Below are 18,025 nucleotides of genomic sequence, written 5' to 3'. Positions count from 1 at the left end.
GCTTCCCTGGTAGCTCAGAGGTTAAAGCATCTGCCTGGAATGCAGGAGATCCGGGTTTGATCCCTGGGTCTGGAAGATCCACTGAAGAAGGAAATGTATGGTTGGTCATAACTTTGCTTCCAAGGAGCAAGCGTCTTTTAATTTCATGGCTGCAATTACCATCTGCACTGATTTTGGAGCCCAGAAAAATAAAGTCTGACACTGTTTCCACTGTTTCCCCATCTATTTGCCATGAAGTGATGGGACCGGATGCCATGATCTTCGTTTTCTGAATGTTGAGCTTTAAGCCAACTTTTTCACTCTCCACTTTCACTTTCAACAAGAGGCTTTTTAGTTCCTCTTCACTTTCTGCCATAAGGGTGGTGTCATCTGCATATCTGAGGTTATTGATATTTCTCCCAGCAATCTTGATTCCAGCTTGTGCTTCTTCCAGCCCAGCATTTCTCATGATGTACTCTGCACATAAGTTAAATAAGCAGGGTGACAATATACAGCCTTGACGTACTCCTTTCCCAATTTGGAACCAGTCTGTTGTTCCATGTCCAGTTCTAACTGTTGCTTCCTGACCTGCATACAGGTTTCTCAAGAGGCAGGTCAGGTGGTCTGGTATTCTCATCTCTTTCAGAATTTTCCACAGTTTATTGTGATCCACACAGTCAAAGGCTTTGGCATAGTCAATAAAACAAAAATACATGTTTTTTATATATGCATATATTAATACACAATAATTGTTTTTCTCTTTTTGCCTTGACTCTGTATGATAGACTCTAGGTCCTTCCACAGTCTCTACAAATGGCACAATTTTGTTCCTTTTTATGAGTGAGTATTATTCCATTGTGTGTGTGTTTCTCTCTGTGAGTGTGTATAGATATAGATATAGATAGATGGGGAAACAGTGGAAACAGTGTCAGACTTTATTTTCTGGGGCTCCAAAATCACTGCAGATGGTGACTGCAGCCATGAAATTAAAAGATGCTTACTCCTTGGAAGAAAAGTTATGACCAACCTAGATAGCATATTTAAAAGCAGAGACATTACTTTGCCAACTAAGGTCCGTCTAGTCAAAGCTATGGTTTTTCCTGTGGTCATGTATGGATGTGAGAGTTGGACTGTGAAGAAGGCTGAGCACCGAAGAATTGATGCTTTTGAACTGTGGTGTTGGAGAAGACTCTTGAGAGTCCCTTGGACTGTAAGGAGACCCAACCAGTCCATTCTGAAGGAGATCAGCCCTGGAATTTCTTTGGAAGGAATGATGCTAAAGCTGAAACTCCAGTACTTTGGCCACCTCATGCGAAGAGTTGACTCATTGGAAAAGGCTCTGATGCTGGGAGGGATTGGGGGCAGGAGGAGAAGGGGATGACAGAGGATGAGATGGCTGAATGGCATCACTGACTCGATGGACGTGAGTCTGAGTGAACTCCGTGAGTTGGTGATGGACAGGGAGGCCTGGCGTGCTGCAGTTCATGGGGTCGCAAAGAGTCGGACACGACTGAGCGACTGAACTGAACTGATATATATACATACTACATCTTCTTTATCCATTCATCTGTTTATGGACATTTAGGTTGCTTCCATGTCCTAGCTATTGGAAATAGTGCTGCAGTGAATATTGGGGTTCATGTATTTTGAAATTACGGGTTTTTCCTGGATAAATGCCCAAGAGTGGGATGGTTGGGTCACATGGTAGTTCTAGTTTTAGTTTTGTGAGGAACCTCTCTACTATTCTCTTTAGTGATTGTACAGGTTTACAGTCTCACCAACAGTCCAAGAGGGTTCTCTTTTTCCACATTCTCTGAAGCATTTATTGTTTGTACAGTTTTTGATGATGACCATTCTGCTGGTGTGAGGTAGTAAGTCACTGTAATTTTATTTTTTAAAGAACTTAACATTTTATTGGGAAATACTTGCAGAATGTTAACAGCGTATGTCAGCGTATGTCAGTGTATGTCACTCCATACACTATATTAGCAATCTCCATTTCATGGAGGACAAGGTGCTTCAGTGAAAGATCAGTAGGTGGCAAACTTTTATAATCTTTAGACAGAAGGCCTGCAATGGGTAGTTCCCCTTCTAAAGAAATACTTGGGATTTGTACTTCTTAAATGAGGTATAGGTGGTATTGGTTTTGTGTGTATGTGTGCATGTTACATTTTAAAAGATACTGAATGAAAAATGTTTCTTTACAAATAGGTGTGAAGACATTTGCCATGTAAGCTAAATAAGTATGTATCAAAATCACCTGGCCAACCAATAAGTCCTGAAGGTCATCTGTGAGTGCTATGGTTATCTCTATCCCTGTGGGAAAGAGGGTGAAATAGAACATCCCTAAATCCACCTTCATTTCCAGTAATCTGTGGTTGGAGATGCTTCACTGTGACCTAAGTCTGCCTACTCTCAATGTCTTGTGACCTGGAAGCAGATGTATAGAGTTTCCAACTATACTTGACTGGATAAGGTTTCAATGAGATTTTTGGAAGAAAATTTTGAGAAGAAATGTTGAAGGATAACCAGAACATTTGAGTAAGTCCATTGGAGTACAAAACGTAGGAGACTGTAAAATCACTTTTTGTTTCCTAACTGAAAACTTGGAATTAGTGTTAACTTTTTTTCTCATTCCTGAGATTCTTAAGACTTTATGCTGACAAATTCTGGGGAAAAATTATTTCTTCATTTATTCTCTTGGAGAATCATTTTATAGTTAAAAGGCAATACAGTCTCTACAAATGACACAGTTTTGTTCCTTTTCATGCCTGTGTAATATTCCTGTGTGTGTGTGCGTGTGCATGTGTGTGTGCGCACGTGTGTGTGTGTACCACATCTTCTTTATCTATTCATCTATTCATGGACATTTAGGTTGCTTCCATGTTCTAGCTATTGTAAATAGTACTGGATAATAAACCTTATTATCCAAGGTTTTTGCTTTTCGTGGTTTCATCTGTGGTCGTGGTGTTTTAGTCATGTCTGATTCTTGTGATCCCATGGACTGTAGCCTGCTGGGCTCTTCTGTTCATGGAATTTTCCAGCAAATTACTGGAGAGGGTTACCATTTCCTTCTCCACTTACTATAGTTTTCATTTGCATTTCTCCGACTATTAGTGATGTTAAGCATCTTTCATATGTTTGTCAGCCAGGGAAGAACACTGGAGTGGGTTGCCATGCCCTCCTTCAGGGGATCCTCCCGATCCAGGGAATTGAACCTGTGTCTCTTATCTCCTGCATTGGCAGGTGGGTTCTTTACCATCAGCGCCACCTGGGAAGCCCCGATTTAGGGCTACCACCCATCTTTTGATTGGGATTTTTTTTTATATTGAGCTGCATGAATTGTTTGTATATTTTAAAGATTACCCCCTTGTCAGTTGCTTCATTTGCAAATATTTTGTCCCATTCTGAGGGTCTTCTTTTCATCCTGTTGATGGTTTTCTTTGCTGTGCAAAAGCTTTTAAATTTAATTCGGTCCCATTTGTTTATTTTGGTTTTATTTTCATGATTTTATGGGATGAGTCAAAAAAGATCTTGCTGCAATGTATGCCAAAGTGTTCTGCCTTTGTTTTTCCTTTAAAAGTCTTATGCTGTCTGGCCTTATATTTAGGTCTTTAATCCATTTTGAGTTTATTTTGGTGTATGGTTTTAGGAAGTGTTCTAATTTCATTCTTTTACATGTAGCTGCCCAGTTTTCCCAGCACCACTTATTGAAGAGGCTGTCTTTTCTCCATTGTATATTCTTGCCTCCTTTGTCAAAGATGAAGTGGCCATAGGTACATGGGTTTATTTGCTGGGCTTTCTGTCCTGTCCCATTGACCTATATTTCTGTTTTTGTGCCAGTACCCTGTTGTCTCTGGGCTTCCTGGTGGCTCAGCTGGTAAAGAATCCGCCTGCAATGCGGGAGACCTGGGTTCAATCTCTGAGTTGGGAAGAGCCCCTGGAGAAGGGAAAGGCTACCCGCTCTAGTATTCTGGCCTGGTGAATTCCATGGACTCTATACTCCATGGGGTCACTAAGAGTGTGACACAACTGAGCAACTTTCACTTTTCACGCTATTGTCTTGATGACTGTAGGTTTATAGTATAATCTGAAGTCAGGAAGCCTGATTCCCCCAGTTCTATTTTCCTTTCTCAAGATTGCTTTGGCTATTTTAGGTCTTTTGTGTTTCCATAGAAATTGTACAGTTTTTTGTTCTTATTCTGTGAAAAATGCCATTGGTAATTTGATAGGGATTGCATTGAATCTGTAGCTTGCTTTGAGTAATTATTGTCGTTTTCACAATATTGACTCTTCCAATCCAAGAACACTGTATCTCCCTCCATCTGTTTGTGTCTTCTTTGATTTCTTTCATTGGTATCTTATAGTCTTCTCAGGGCACGTTTTTTTTTGCCTCCTTAGGTAGTTTATTCCTAAGTATTTTATTCTTTTTGTTGCAGTGATAAATGAGATTGTTTCCTTAATTTCTCTTTCTGAGCGTTTATTGCTAGTCTATAGGAATGCAAGAAATTACTGTGCATTAATTTTGTATCCTGCAACTTCACTAAATTCATTGATTAGCAGCAGTAGTTTTCTCGTGTCATCTTCAGGATTTTCTGTGTAGTATGTCATCTGCAAACAGTAACAGTTTTACTTCTTTTCCAATTTGGATTCCTTTTATTTATTTTTCTTCTCTGTTGATGTGACTAGGACTTCCAAAGCTATGTTGACTAATTAGACATCCTTCTCTTGTTTCTAGTTAATCCATTTTAGTGACATATTATTGCTTGTGCATGCCTGCTCAGTCACTCAGTCATGTCTGACTCTGTGATCTCCTAGAGTGTAGCCTGCCAGGCCCCTCTGTCCATGGGATTCTCCAGGTAAGAATACTGGAGTGGGTTGCAATTCCTTTCTCCAGGGGATCCTCCCAACCCAGAAATCGAACCTACGTCTTCTGCATTGGCAGGCGGATCCTTTACCCGCTGAGCCATCTGGGAAGCCTCATAGTTGCTTGTAAGTGAATCCACCTGTAATGTGAGAGACCTGGGTTTGATCCCTGGGTTGGGAAGATTCCCTGGAGAACAGAAAGGCTACCCACTCCAGTATTCTGGCCTGGAGAATTCCATAGACTGTATAGTCCATGGGGTTGCAAAGAGCTGGACAAGACTGAGTGACTTTTACTCACTCAGACTCTTAATGATCCTTTGTATTTCTGCAGTATCACTTGTAATTTCTCCTTCAACTTTTCTAATTTTAGTGATTTGAGTTCTCTCCTGTTTTTTCTTAATGTGTCTGGCTAAACATTCATCAGTTTTGTCTTCTCAAAGAACTAGCTTTTAGTTTAGTTGATATTTGCCAATATTATGTTTCAATTTCATGTATTTCTGCTTTAATTTTTATGAATTCTTTGCTTCTACTAACTTTGGGTTTTGTTTGTACTTCTTTCTCTAGTTGTCTTAAGTGTAAGTTGAGGTTGTTAATTTGAGATTTTGTTGTTTAGAATTTTATTGCTATAAACTTCCCTCTTAGATTTGCTTTTACTACATCTCATGGATTTTGTGTTTTCATTGTCATTTGTTTCTATGTGTTTTTTATTTCCGCTTTGATTTCTTCAGTGATCTCTTGGTTATTTAGTGGCATATTACTTAGCCTCCATGTATTTGTGTTTTTTACAGTTTTTCCCCCCTGTGAAAGTGAAAGTGAAATTGCTCAATCGTGTCCAACTCTTTGCGACCCCATAGACTGTAGCCTATCAGGCTCCTCCGTCCATGGGATTTTCCAGGCAAGAGTGCTAGAGTGGATTGCCATTTCCTTCTCCAAGGGATCTTCCCGACCCAGGAATCGAACCTGGGTCTCCTGCATTGCAGGCAAATGCTTTACCTTTTTCCCTGTAATTCATTTCTAATCTTATGGTGGTGTGGTCTGAAAAGATACTTGATACAATTTCAATTTTCTTAAATTTACCATGTCTTGATTTGTGACCCAAGATGTGATCAATCCTGGAGAATGTTACATGTGCACTTGAGAACAGTAAAGCATCTGTCTACAATGTGGGAGACCCGGGTTCGAGCCCTGGGTTGGGAAGATCCCCTGGAGAAGGAAATGGCAATTCACTCCAGCACTCTTGCCTGGAAAATCCCATGGACGGAGGAGCTTGGTATGCTACAGTCTATGGGGTTGCAAAGAGTCGGACACGACTAAGCAACTTCACTTTCACTTTCACTTTTGTTTCTATGTGTTTTTTATTTCCTCTTTGATTTCTTCAGTGATCTCTTGGTTATTTAGTGGCATATTACTTAGCCTCCATGTATTTGTGTTTTTTTACAGTTTTTTCCCTGTAATTCATTTCTAATCTCATGGTGGTGTGGTCTGAAAAGATACTTGATACGATTTCAGTTTTCTTAAATTTACCATGTCTTGTTTTGTGACCCAAGATGTGATCAGTCCTGGAGAATGTTCCATGTGCACTTGAGAAGAAAGTGTATTTTGCTGCTTTCAGATGGAATGTCTTATATGTGTCAATTAAGTCTATCTGGTGTAGTGTGTCATTTAAGACTTGTGTTTCCTTATTAATTTTCTTTCTTGATGCTCTGTCCATTGGTATAAGTGGAGTGCTAAAGTCCTGCACTATTTTTGTGTTACTTTCGATTCCCCTTTATGGCTGTTAGCATTACCTTATGTTGGGTGCATGTTTGCAATTGTTATGTGGTGTCATTCCTTGTCTCTTTTAACAGTCTTTTGAGGTCTGTTTTGCCTGATATAAGTATTGCTACTCCAGCTTTCTTTTGATTTTCATTTGCATGGAATATCTTTTTCCATGCCCTCACTTTCAGTCTGTATATGTTCCTAGGTCTAAAGTGGGTCCCTTGTCAACAGCATATATAGGGGTCTTATTTTTGTATCCATTCATCCAGCCTGTGTCATTTGGTTGGAGCATGTAATCCATTGACATTTAAAGTAATTATCAGTATGTATGTTCCTGTTACCATTTTCTTAATTCTTTTGGGTTTGTTTTTGTAAGTCTTTTTCTTATATTTCCTGCCTAGAGAAGTTCCTTTAGCATTTGTTGTAAAGCTGATTTTGTAATACTGAATTCTCTTAGTTTTGGCTTGTCTGTAAAACTTTTGATTTCTCTGTTGAATCTGAATGATATCCTCGATGGTTAGACTAATCTTGGTTGTAGTTTTTTTCCCTTTCATCACTTTAAATGTATGCTGCTGCTCAACTCCAGAAAAATAAACGACCCAATCAAAAATGGGCCAAAGAACTAAATAGACATTTCTCCAAAGAAGACATACGGATGGCTAACAAACACATGAAAAGATGCTCAACATCACTCATTATTAGAGAAATGCAAATCAAAACCACAATGAGGTACCACTTCACACCAGTCAGAATGGCTGCGATCCAAAAATCTGCAAGCAATAAATGCTGGAGAGGGTGTGGAGAAAAGGGAACCCTCCTACACTGTTGGTGGGAATGCAAACTAGTACAGCCACTATGGAAAACAGTGGAGATTCCTTAAAAATTGCAAATAGAACTACCTTATGACCCAGCAATCCCACTTCTGGGCATACACACCGAGGAAACCAGAATTGAAAGAGACACATGTACCCCAATGTTCATCGCAGCACTGTTTATAATAGCCAGGACATGGAAACAACCTAGATGTCCTTCAGCAGATGAATGGATAAGAAAGCTGTGGTACATATACACAATGGAGTATTACTCAGCCGTTAAAAGAATTCATTTGAATCAGTTCTGATGAGATGGATGAAACTGGAGCCGATTATACAGAGTGAAGTAAGCCAGAAAGAAAAACACCAATACAGTATACTAACACATATATGGAATTTAGGAAGATGGCAATGACGACCCTGTATGCAAGACAGGGAAAGAGACACAGATGTGTATAACGGACTTTTGGACTCAGAGGGAGAGGGAGAGGGTGGGATGATTTGGGAGAATGACATTCTAACATGTATACTATCATGTGAATTGAATCGCCAGTCTATGTCTGACGCAGGATGCAGCAAGCTTGGGGCTGGTGCATGGGGATGACCCAGAAAGATGTTATGGGGAGGGAGGTGGAGGGGGGTTCATGTTTGGGAATGCATGTAAGAATTAAAGATTGTAAAATTTAAAAATAAAAAACTAAAAAAAAAAAAAAATAAATAAATAAATAAATAAATGTATGCTGCTACTCTCTTCCGGACTGCAGAGTTTCTGCTGAAAAATCAGCTGATAAGTTAATGAAGTTTCCCTTGTATGTTATTTGTTGCTTTTCACTTGCTGCTTTTAACATTTTCCCTTTGAATTTAGTTTTTGTTAGTTCAATATGTGTGTTGTGTTTCTTGTTGGGACTCCCTGTGCTTCCTGGACTTGGGTTTCTATTTCCTTTCCCATGTTAGGGAAGTTTTCGATTATAATCTGTTCAAATATTTCCTCACATGTATCTTTTTGAATTACAGTTTTGTCTGGGTATATGCCCAGGAGTGAGAATGCTGGGTCATATGATAATTCTGTTTTTAGTTTTCTAGGAACCTCGACACTGTTTTCCATAATGGTTGTACCAGTTTGCATTCCCACCAGCAGTGTGGGAAGGTTCCCTTTTCTCCACACCCTCTCTAGCATTTGTTATTACTGACAGGTGTGAGGTAGTCCTTCACTGTAGTTTTGATTTACGTTTCTCTAATAATTAGTGATGTTGAGTACCTTTTCATGTGCCTGCTGGCCATCTGTATATCTTCTTTGGAGAAATGTCTCTTAAGGTTTTCTGTCCATTTTTCTATTGGGTTGTTTTATGTGGTTGTATGTTTTCATTTCTCTTGGGTAGATCCCTAAGAGTGGAATGATAGGTCATATGTAACTCTATCTTTAGTCTTTTGAAAAACTGCCAGACTATTTTTCCAAAGTGGGCTTCAATGTCTTACATTCCTACCAGCAGCGTACAAGGGTTCCAATGGCCTCACTGACCCTTGTTATTCTCTGTCATTTTTGTTGCAGCCATCAAAGTTGATGTGCTCAGTGTAGTTTCTTTTCAATGTAAATACTTAATTTTGCATTGGAGTTTAGCTGGTTAACAGTGTTGTGTAGTTTCATTGGGAGTGGCAGAGAGCATTCCAGGCAAGTGCGTGTATGCATGTTCAGTCATGTCTGACTCTTTGCGACCCCATGGACTGTAGCCCACCAGGCTCCTCTGTCCCAGGCAAGAATACTGGAGTGGATTGCCATTTACCACTCCAGGGGATCTTCCCGACCAGGGATTGAACCCACACCTCTTTTGTCTCCTGCATTGGTAATTGGATTCTTTACCACTATGTCACTTATTACAGTCATCTCACACGCTAGTAAAGTAATGCTCAAAATTCTCCAGTCCAGGCTTCAGCAGTACGTGAACCGTGAACTCCCAGATGTTCAAGCTGGTTTTTAAAAAGGCAGAAGAACCAGAGATCAAATTGCCAACATCCGCTGGATCATTGAACAAGCAAGAGAGTTCCAGAAAAACATCTGTTTCTGCTTTATTGCCTTTGTGTGGATCACCACAAACTGGAAAATTCTTCAAGAGATGGGAATACAGACCACCTGACCTGCCTCTTGAGAAATCTATGTGCAGGTCAGGAAGCAACAGTTAGAACTGGACATGGAACAACAGACTGGTTCCAAATACCATCAAGGCTGTATATTGTCACCCTGCTTATTTCACTTCTATGCAGAGTACATCATGAGAAATGCTGGGCTGGATGAAGCACAAGCTGGAATCAAGATTGCCGGGAGGAATATCAATAACCTCAGATATGCAGATGACACCACCCTTATGGCAGAAAGTGAAGAAGAACTAAAGAGCCTCTTGATGAAAGTGAAAGCGGAGAGTGAAAAACTTGGCTTAAAGCTCAACATTCAGAAAACGAAGATCATGGCATCTGGTCCCATCACTTCATGGCAAATAGATGGGGAAACAGTAGCTGACTTTATTTTTGGGGGCTCCAAATCACCGCAGATGGTGACTTTGCAGCCATGAAATTAAAAGACGCTTACTCCTTGGAAGAAAAGTTATGACCAACCTAGACAGCATATTAAAAAGCAGAGACATTACTTTGTCAACAAAGGTCCGTCTAGTCAAGGCTATGGTTTTTCCAGTAGTCATGGATGAATTTGAGAGTTGGACTATAAAGAAAGCTGAGTGCTGAAGAATTGATGCTTTTGAACTGTGGTGTTGGAGAAAACTCTTGAGAGTCCCTTGGACTGCAAGGAGATCAACCAGTCCATCCTAAAGGAGATCAGTCCTGGGTGTTCATTGGAAGGACTGATGTTGAAGCTGAAATTCCAATACTTTGGCCACCTGATGAGAAGAGCTGACTCATTTGAAAAATAAACTCAAAATGGATTAAAGATCTAAATGTAAGATCAGAAACTATAAAACTCCTAGAGGAGAACATAGGCAAAACACTCTCAGACATAAATCACAGCAGGATTCTCTATGATCCACCTCCCAGAATTCTGGAAATAAAAGCAAAAATAAACAAATGGGATCTAATTAAAATTAAAAGCTTCTGCACAACAAAGGAAACTATAAGCAAGGTGAAAAGACAGCCTTCTGAATGGGAGAAAATAACAGCAAATGAAGCAACTGACAAACAACTAATCACAAAAATATACAAGCAACTTATGCAGCTCAATTCCAGAAAAATAAACGACCCAATCAAAAAATGGGCCAAAGAACTAAATAGACATTTCTCCAAAGAAGACATATGGATGGCTAACAAACACATGAAAAGATGCTCAACATCACTCATTATTAGAGAAATGCAAATCAAAACCACAATGAGGTACCACTTCACACCAGTCAGAATGGCTGCGATCCAAAAATCTGCAAGCAATAAATGCTGGAGAGGGTGTGCAGAAAAGGGAACCCTCCTACACTGTTGGTGGGAATGCAAACTAGTACAGCCACTATGGAGAACAGTGTGGAGATTCCTTTAAAAATTGCAAATAGAACTACCTTATGACCCAGCAATCCCATTGCTGGGCATACACACCGAGGAAACCAGAATTGAAAGAGACACATGTACCCCAATGTTCATTGCAGCACTGTTTATAATAGCCAGGACATGGAAACAACCTAGATGTCCATCAGCAGATGAATGGATAAGAAAGCTGTGGTACATATACACAATGGAGTATTACTCAGCCGTTAAAAAGAATTCATTTGAATCAGTTCTGATGAGATGGATGAAACTGGAGCCAATTATACAGAGTGAAGTAAGCCAGAAAGAAAAACACCAATACAGTATACTAACACATATATATGGAATTTAGGAAGATGGCAATGACGACCCTGTATGCAAGACAGGAAAAAGACACAGATGTGTATAACGGACTTTTGGACTCAGAGGGAGAGGGAGAGGGTGGGATGATTTGGGAGAATGGGAATTCTAACATGTATACTATCATGTAAGAATTGAATCGCCAGTCCATGTCTGACGTAGGGTGCAGCATGCTTGGGGCTGGTGCATGGGGATGACCCAGAGAGATGTTGTGGGGAGGGAGGTGGGAGGGGGGGTCATGTTTGGGAACGCATGTAAGAATTAAAGATTTTAAAATTTTAAAAATTTAAAAAAAAAAAAAAGAAAAGACCCTGATGCTGGGAAAGATTGAAGGCAGGAGGAGAAGGGGACCACAGAGGATGTGGTTGGATGGCATCACCAACTCAGTAGACATGAGTTTGAGTGAACTCTAGGAGTTGGTGATGGACAGGGAGGCCTGGCATGCTGCAGTTCATGGGGTCGCAAAGAGTTGGACACAACTGAGCGACTGAACTGAATGTCACCTAAGTTATCAGGTGCACAGCGAATTTACCGCCCCCCCCATATGTGTACATGTATCCATTCTCCCCAAACTCTCCTCCCATCCAGGCTGCTACATGCCGATGAGCAGAGTCTCTTGTGTTATATATATATGTGTGTGTTATATAGTAGGTCCTTATTGGTTATCCATGTTAAATATAGCAGGTTGTGTACATGTCGATCCCAAACTCCATAACTGTCTCTTTCCCCCAGCCCTTCCCCGGTAACTGTAATTTCATTTTATAAGTCTTGAATTTTTGTGTTTTTTAAATAAGTTCATTTGTATCACTTCTTTTTAGATTCTAGAGGTGTCATATGATATTTCTCTTTCTCTGACTTACTTCACTCAGTATGACAATCTCTAGGTCCATCCATGTTGCTGCAAATGGCATTATTTCATTCTTTTTAATAGTTGAGTAATATTCCATTGTATATGTATACCACATCTTCTTTATCCATTCCTTTGTGGATTGACATTTTATGTCTTGGGTATAGTAAATGGTTCTTCAGTGAACATTGAGGTGCATTGTATCCTTTTGAACCTGTTTTTCTCCAGATATATACTCAGCAGATGGAGAAGGCAATGGCATCCCACTCCAGTACTCTTGCCTGGAAAATCCCATGGACGGAGGAGCCTGGTGGGCTGCAGTCCATGGGGTCGTGAAGAGTAGGACACGACTGAGCAACTTCCCTTTCACTTTTCACTTTCATGCATTGAAGAAGGAAATGGCAACCCACTTCAGTGTTCTTGCCTGGAGAATCCCAGGGATGGGGGAGCCTGGTGGGCTGCCGTCTATGGGGTCGCACAGAGTCAGACACGACTGAAGTGACTCAGCAGGAGCAGCAGCATACCCAGCAGAGGGATTGCAAAGTCATTGGTAGCTCTGTTTTTAGTTTTTATAGGAACCCCCATACTGTTCTCCATAGTGGCTGTACCAGTTTACATTCCCACCAACAGTGTAGGAAGGTTCCCTTCTCTCCATAACCTCTTTCAGCATTTATTATCTGTGGTTTTTGATGATAGCCACTTTGAATGCTGTGGGTGATACCTCATTTTGACTTGCATTTCTCTAATAGCAATATTGAGCATCTTTTCATGTGCCTCTTGGCCATGTGTTTGTCTTGTTTGGAGAAATGTCTATTTAGATCTTCCGCCCATTTTTGATTAGGTTGTTTTGATTATATTAAGTCTCATGAGCTGTTTGTAAATTTTGGAGACTACCCCTTGTTGGTCATATCATTTCCAAATATTTTCTCCCAATCTGTGGGTTGTTTTTTGGTTTCATTTATGGTTTCCTTTGTTGTATAAAAGGTTTTCAGTTTAATTAGGTCCCTTTTTGTTTACATTATCCTGGGAAACAAAGAGGATACTGCTGTACTTTATGTCAGAGTGTTCTGACTATGTATATCCTCTAGGAATTTTATAGTCTCCAGTCTCATATTTAGGTCTTTAATCCATTTTGAGCTTATTTTTGTGTATGGTGTTAAAGAATGGTCTGATTTCATTTTCCAACATGTAGCTGTTAAATTTTCCCAGTGCCACTTGTTGAAGAAACCATCTTTCCACCATTGTGTGGTCTTGCTTCCTTTGTCATAGATTAATTGACCAAAGGTGCATGGGTTTATTTCTGGACTTTGTATCATGTTTCATTGATCTATATTTCTATGCCTGTACCATCATACTGTTTTGATGACTATAGGTCTGTAGTATAATCTGGAGTCAGGGAGCCTGATTTTTCTTAAGATTGATTTGGCTCTCAGTGTAGTTTTTAAATTTGTACTCATTACAATAAATTTGAGTATCTTTTCACATAAGGCCATTTTAAGATCTTTTCTGGTGTATTGTCAATTTATGTCTTTGCCTCATTTGTAAATGGGAATTTTGGACTCCCCCCCCCCCCCGCCCCACATTTCGAGTTTATATATTAGAAATAGTACTTTTATCTGTGAGGTATATTGCAAATATTTTCTTCGTCTGTAGTATTTTTAGCAGTATTACTCACAACAGCCCCACACTGTGAGTGGACAAATAAAATGTGATCTATCCATATAGAGATACTGCTCAACAACAGAAAAGAACTGTGTATACACAGTGCAACATAAATGAACTTCAAAAACCTGATGCCCAGTGAAAGAAACCAGACACAGGAGCCTGCATACTATATGATGTCGTTTATATAAAATATCTAGAAAAGGCAGATAATATAGAGACAGAAAGTAGGTTAGTGCTTGCCTGGGTCAGGGGGTTAGAGTATGAAATGGGATCAACAGTAAATGTGCATGAGGGATCTTAGTGGGGTGATCTTAGTAAGTTTACTAAAACATCACTGAATTGTACACTTGAAATAGGTATATTATATATAAAATATACCTCATAAAATTAGAAAAAAAATATATTTTTATATTTATCAACCTTTCATTACATTTTGAGTCAAGTTGGGAAGGCTGTTCCCTACACTTGGGACTGTGAAATAACTCACCCTGTTTCCTTCCAGTACTTTTACGGTTTATTTCTTTTTAAAATTCAGATCTCACATCCATTTGGCATTTGTTCTTGCATATGCTAGGCCATTAGGGATCTACCAAATGGGTATCCTGTTGCCTCAGTATAGTTTATTCAAAAGTTTACCTTTGTCCAGTGATTTGAGGTGCCATTTCTATCATATACTAAATTTCTTTATGTACTTCATCTGTTTGTAGACTTTTTATTCTGTTCCATTGGTTTGTCTAATGATGCATCAGTACTATACTGCTTTAATCATGGAGGCTTTATATTTTAATATCTGATAAAGCTAATTCACCCTTGTAACTTTTCCTTTTCACTATTCTTTGTTTTTCATGTAAACGTCAGCATCAACCTGTCTAGCTCTGTTAAAACATTTTAATTTTCACTACTACTACTGCTAAGTCACTTCAGTCATGTCTCACTCTTTGCGACCCCATAGACGGCAGCCCACCAGGCTCCCCCATCCCTGGGATTCCCCAGGCAAGAACACTGGAGTGGGTTGCCATTTCCTTTTCCAATGCATGAAAGTGAAAAGTGAAAGTGAAGTCGCTCACTACTACTACTACTACTACTACTAAGTCACTTCAGTTGTGTCCGACCCTCAGCGACCCCATGGACTGCAGCCTTCCAGGCTTCTCCGTCCACGGGATTCTCCAGGCAAGAGTACTGGAGTGGGGTGCCATTGCCTTCTAGGATTGATTAAATTTGTTATTCAAGAAGAACTGACATTTCTATGATGCTATGGGTTGATATTGGTCCACCAAAAAGATATGTTGAAGTTCTAACCTCTGGTACCATGCAATGTGACCTTGTTTGGAAATAGGGTCATTGAAGATGTAATTGGTTAGGTCATTACTGGAGTAGGGTGGGCCCTTAGTCCAGTAAGAGTGTTCTTGTAAGAAGGAATTCTGCCTCTGTACAGGTTTTCACAGTACAGGCTTGAGATTCCAGCCTGCTGGCCTGTGCCCATATGATTATTTGTTGTTGTTCAGTAGCTCAGTCATGTTCAACTCTTTGTGACCCCGTGGACTGCAGGCCAGGCCTCCCTGTCCTTCACCACCTCCTGGAGTTTGCTCAGACTCATGTCCATTGAGTTGATGATGCCATCCAACCATCTCATCCTCTGTCGCCCCCTTCACCTACCCTCAATCTTTCCCAACATCAGCCAATTTTCCAGTGAATCAACTCTTCGCATCAGGTGACCAAAGTATTGGAGCTTCACAGCAGTCCTTCCAATGAACATTCAGGGTTGATTTCCTTTAGGATTGACTGGTTTGATCTCCTTGCTGTCCAAGGGACTCTCAAGAGTCTTCTCCATCACCACAGTTCAAAAACATAAATTCTTTTTCACTCAGTCTTTTTTATGGTCCAACTCTCACATCTGTACATGACTACTGGAAAAACCATAGCCTTGAGTATACTGACCTTGGCTGGCAAAGTGGTGTCTCTGCTTTTTAATATGCTGTCTAGGTTTCTTCCAAGGAGCAAGCGTCTTTTAATTTCATGGCTGCACTCACTGTCCGCATGATTTTGGAGCCCAAGAAAATAAAGTGCCACACTGTTTCCCCATCTATTTCCCATGAATTGATGGCACTGGATGCCATGATCTTAGTTTTTTGGATGTTGAGTTTTAAGCCAGCTTTTTCACCCTCCTCTTTCACCTTCATAAAGAGGCTTTTTAGTTCCCTTCACTTTCTGCCATTAGGGTGGTGTCATCTGCATATCTGAGGTTATTGATATTTCTCCCACCAATCTTGATTCCAGTTTGTGCTTCATCCAGCCCAGCATTTTGCATAATGTGCTCTGCATACAAGTTTAATAAGCAGGGTGACAGTATACAGCCTTGTTGTACTCCAATTTTGAATCAGTCGGTTGTTCCATGTCTAGTTCAACTGTTGCTTCTTGTCCTGCATATAGGTTTCTTAGGAGGCAGGTAAGGTAGTCTGGTATTCCCATCTCTTTTAAGAATTTTCCTCTCTTGTGATCCAGTCAAAGGCTTTAGCGTAGTCAGTGAAGCAGAAATAGATGTTTTTTTGAAATTCCCTTGCTTTTTTCTATGATCCAATGGATGCTGGCAATTTGATCTCTGGTTCCTCTGCCTTTTCTGAGTCCAGCTTGTACATCTGGATGTTCTCGGTTTATGTACTATTGAAGCCTAGCTTGGAGAATTTTGAGCATTACCTGCTAGCATGTGAAATGAATGCAACTGTACGGTAGTTTGAACATTCTTTGGCATTGCCTTTCTTTGGGATTGGAATGAAAACTGACCTTTTCCAGTCCTGTGTACACTGCTGAGTTTTCCAAATTTGCTGGCATATTAAGTGCAGCACTTTAACAGCATCATCTTTTAGGATTGAAATTGCTCAGCTGGAATTTGATCACCTTCACTAGCTTTGTTCATAGTAATGCTTTGTAAGGCCCACTTGACTTCACATTCTAAGATGTCTGGCTCTAGGTGAGTGATTACACCATTGTGGTTATCTGGGTCATTAAGACCTTTTTTGTACAGTTCTTTGTGTTCTTGGTACTTCTTCTTAGTATCTTCTGCTTCTGTTAGGTCTATACCATCACATGAACCAATTCCTTCAAATAAATCTGTGTGTATATATATATATATGTGTTTGTGTATTTTTTCCCATATATTCTCAGGAGCACACTGACTGATATACATGTTGTTTTTCTCTTCAAGATGTCTTCATTTGTCAAGTCTATTTTTGTGTCTTTTAAGAGTAGTTCAAAATTGAAACTTGTTCTCTATATCCATGATTCTAGATATAACATTCTGGGCTTGCATTTCCTTGTGTTTCTTGAAAATGCTATTCCATCCTTGCAATACTTTGTATATTACACATGAGAGGTCTGATACCAGGCAGATTTTCTTATTCATATCAGTAATTTGACCTTTTGTATGGAAGCCCTAAAGATCTTTTGTCTTAAAAGTCTAAAATGGTACTAAGATATGTCTCAGAATGGGTAGATTAATGTCAGTTTTCCAAGGTACCATTTCAGTGGTAGAGACCATTTCAATATGTAGAGTTTTCTCTTATTCGTGGAAAATTTTCTTGGATTATTTTAAAGAAGTTAATGTCACCAAAGATAAGATATACAGAGATCATGTGCCTCCTGACACCATGAGCAAATATCAAAGCAACCCCAATTGAGGGACAGTCTATAAAATCACTATTACTCTTTCAAAAGTGAACTGGTTGTCCAGTGGTTAGGACTTAAGTACTTTCACCGGAGGGCCCCAGGTTCAATCCCTGGTCAGGGAACTAAGATCCTGTAAGCCATGAGGCACAGCAATGAACCATCCCAGATTGAAGGAGCAAGGACAACCAAATAGGAACTGTGTTCCTGAACTGGATCTGTGTCCAGTAAAAGGTCACTAGTAGGACAAGTGACATAACTTAGTAACCAAAGTTTGTTCCTATTATTTGCAACCAAGAAACTAGCCAATACCTATCAGTGGTACAATGATGGATCCAAGCAGAGTTCCTTGAATTTAGTACTATTACTATAGTTTATATTAAACACAAACATTAGAGCGTGTTATCTCAGTGAATGTTGATTTTCACAGACCTGAAGTATTACCATGCCCATTACATAGATTAAAAACTCTGATTCACAGAGGATTAAGGGATTTGCCCAAGATTGTTCAGCTAGTAAGTGGTGAATCAGTTAACTGAATTCATCCGTATTTCAGTCACAGTGCTTC

General features: G+C 39.8%; 2 protein-coding genes across 3 annotated transcripts in view; one reads left to right on the top strand and one right to left on the bottom strand.

The window, feature by feature from the left end:
* Window positions 1–18,025, bottom strand: part of ATP6AP2 (ATPase H+ transporting accessory protein 2) — a 46,877-nt gene that overhangs the window by 6,550 nt on the left and 22,302 nt on the right. The window lies entirely within an intron of this gene.
* The window catches only part of CXHXorf38 (chromosome X CXorf38 homolog), an 87,404-nt gene that overhangs the window by 66,796 nt on the left and 2,583 nt on the right, over window positions 1–18,025 (top strand). The window lies entirely within an intron of this gene.

Source organism: Ovis aries, chromosome X (genome assembly GCF_016772045.2).
Source record: "Ovis aries strain OAR_USU_Benz2616 breed Rambouillet chromosome X, ARS-UI_Ramb_v3.0, whole genome shotgun sequence".
Taxonomy (NCBI): Eukaryota; Metazoa; Chordata; class Mammalia; order Artiodactyla; family Bovidae; genus Ovis; species Ovis aries.
This window is presented reverse-complemented; position numbering and strand designations above follow the sequence as displayed.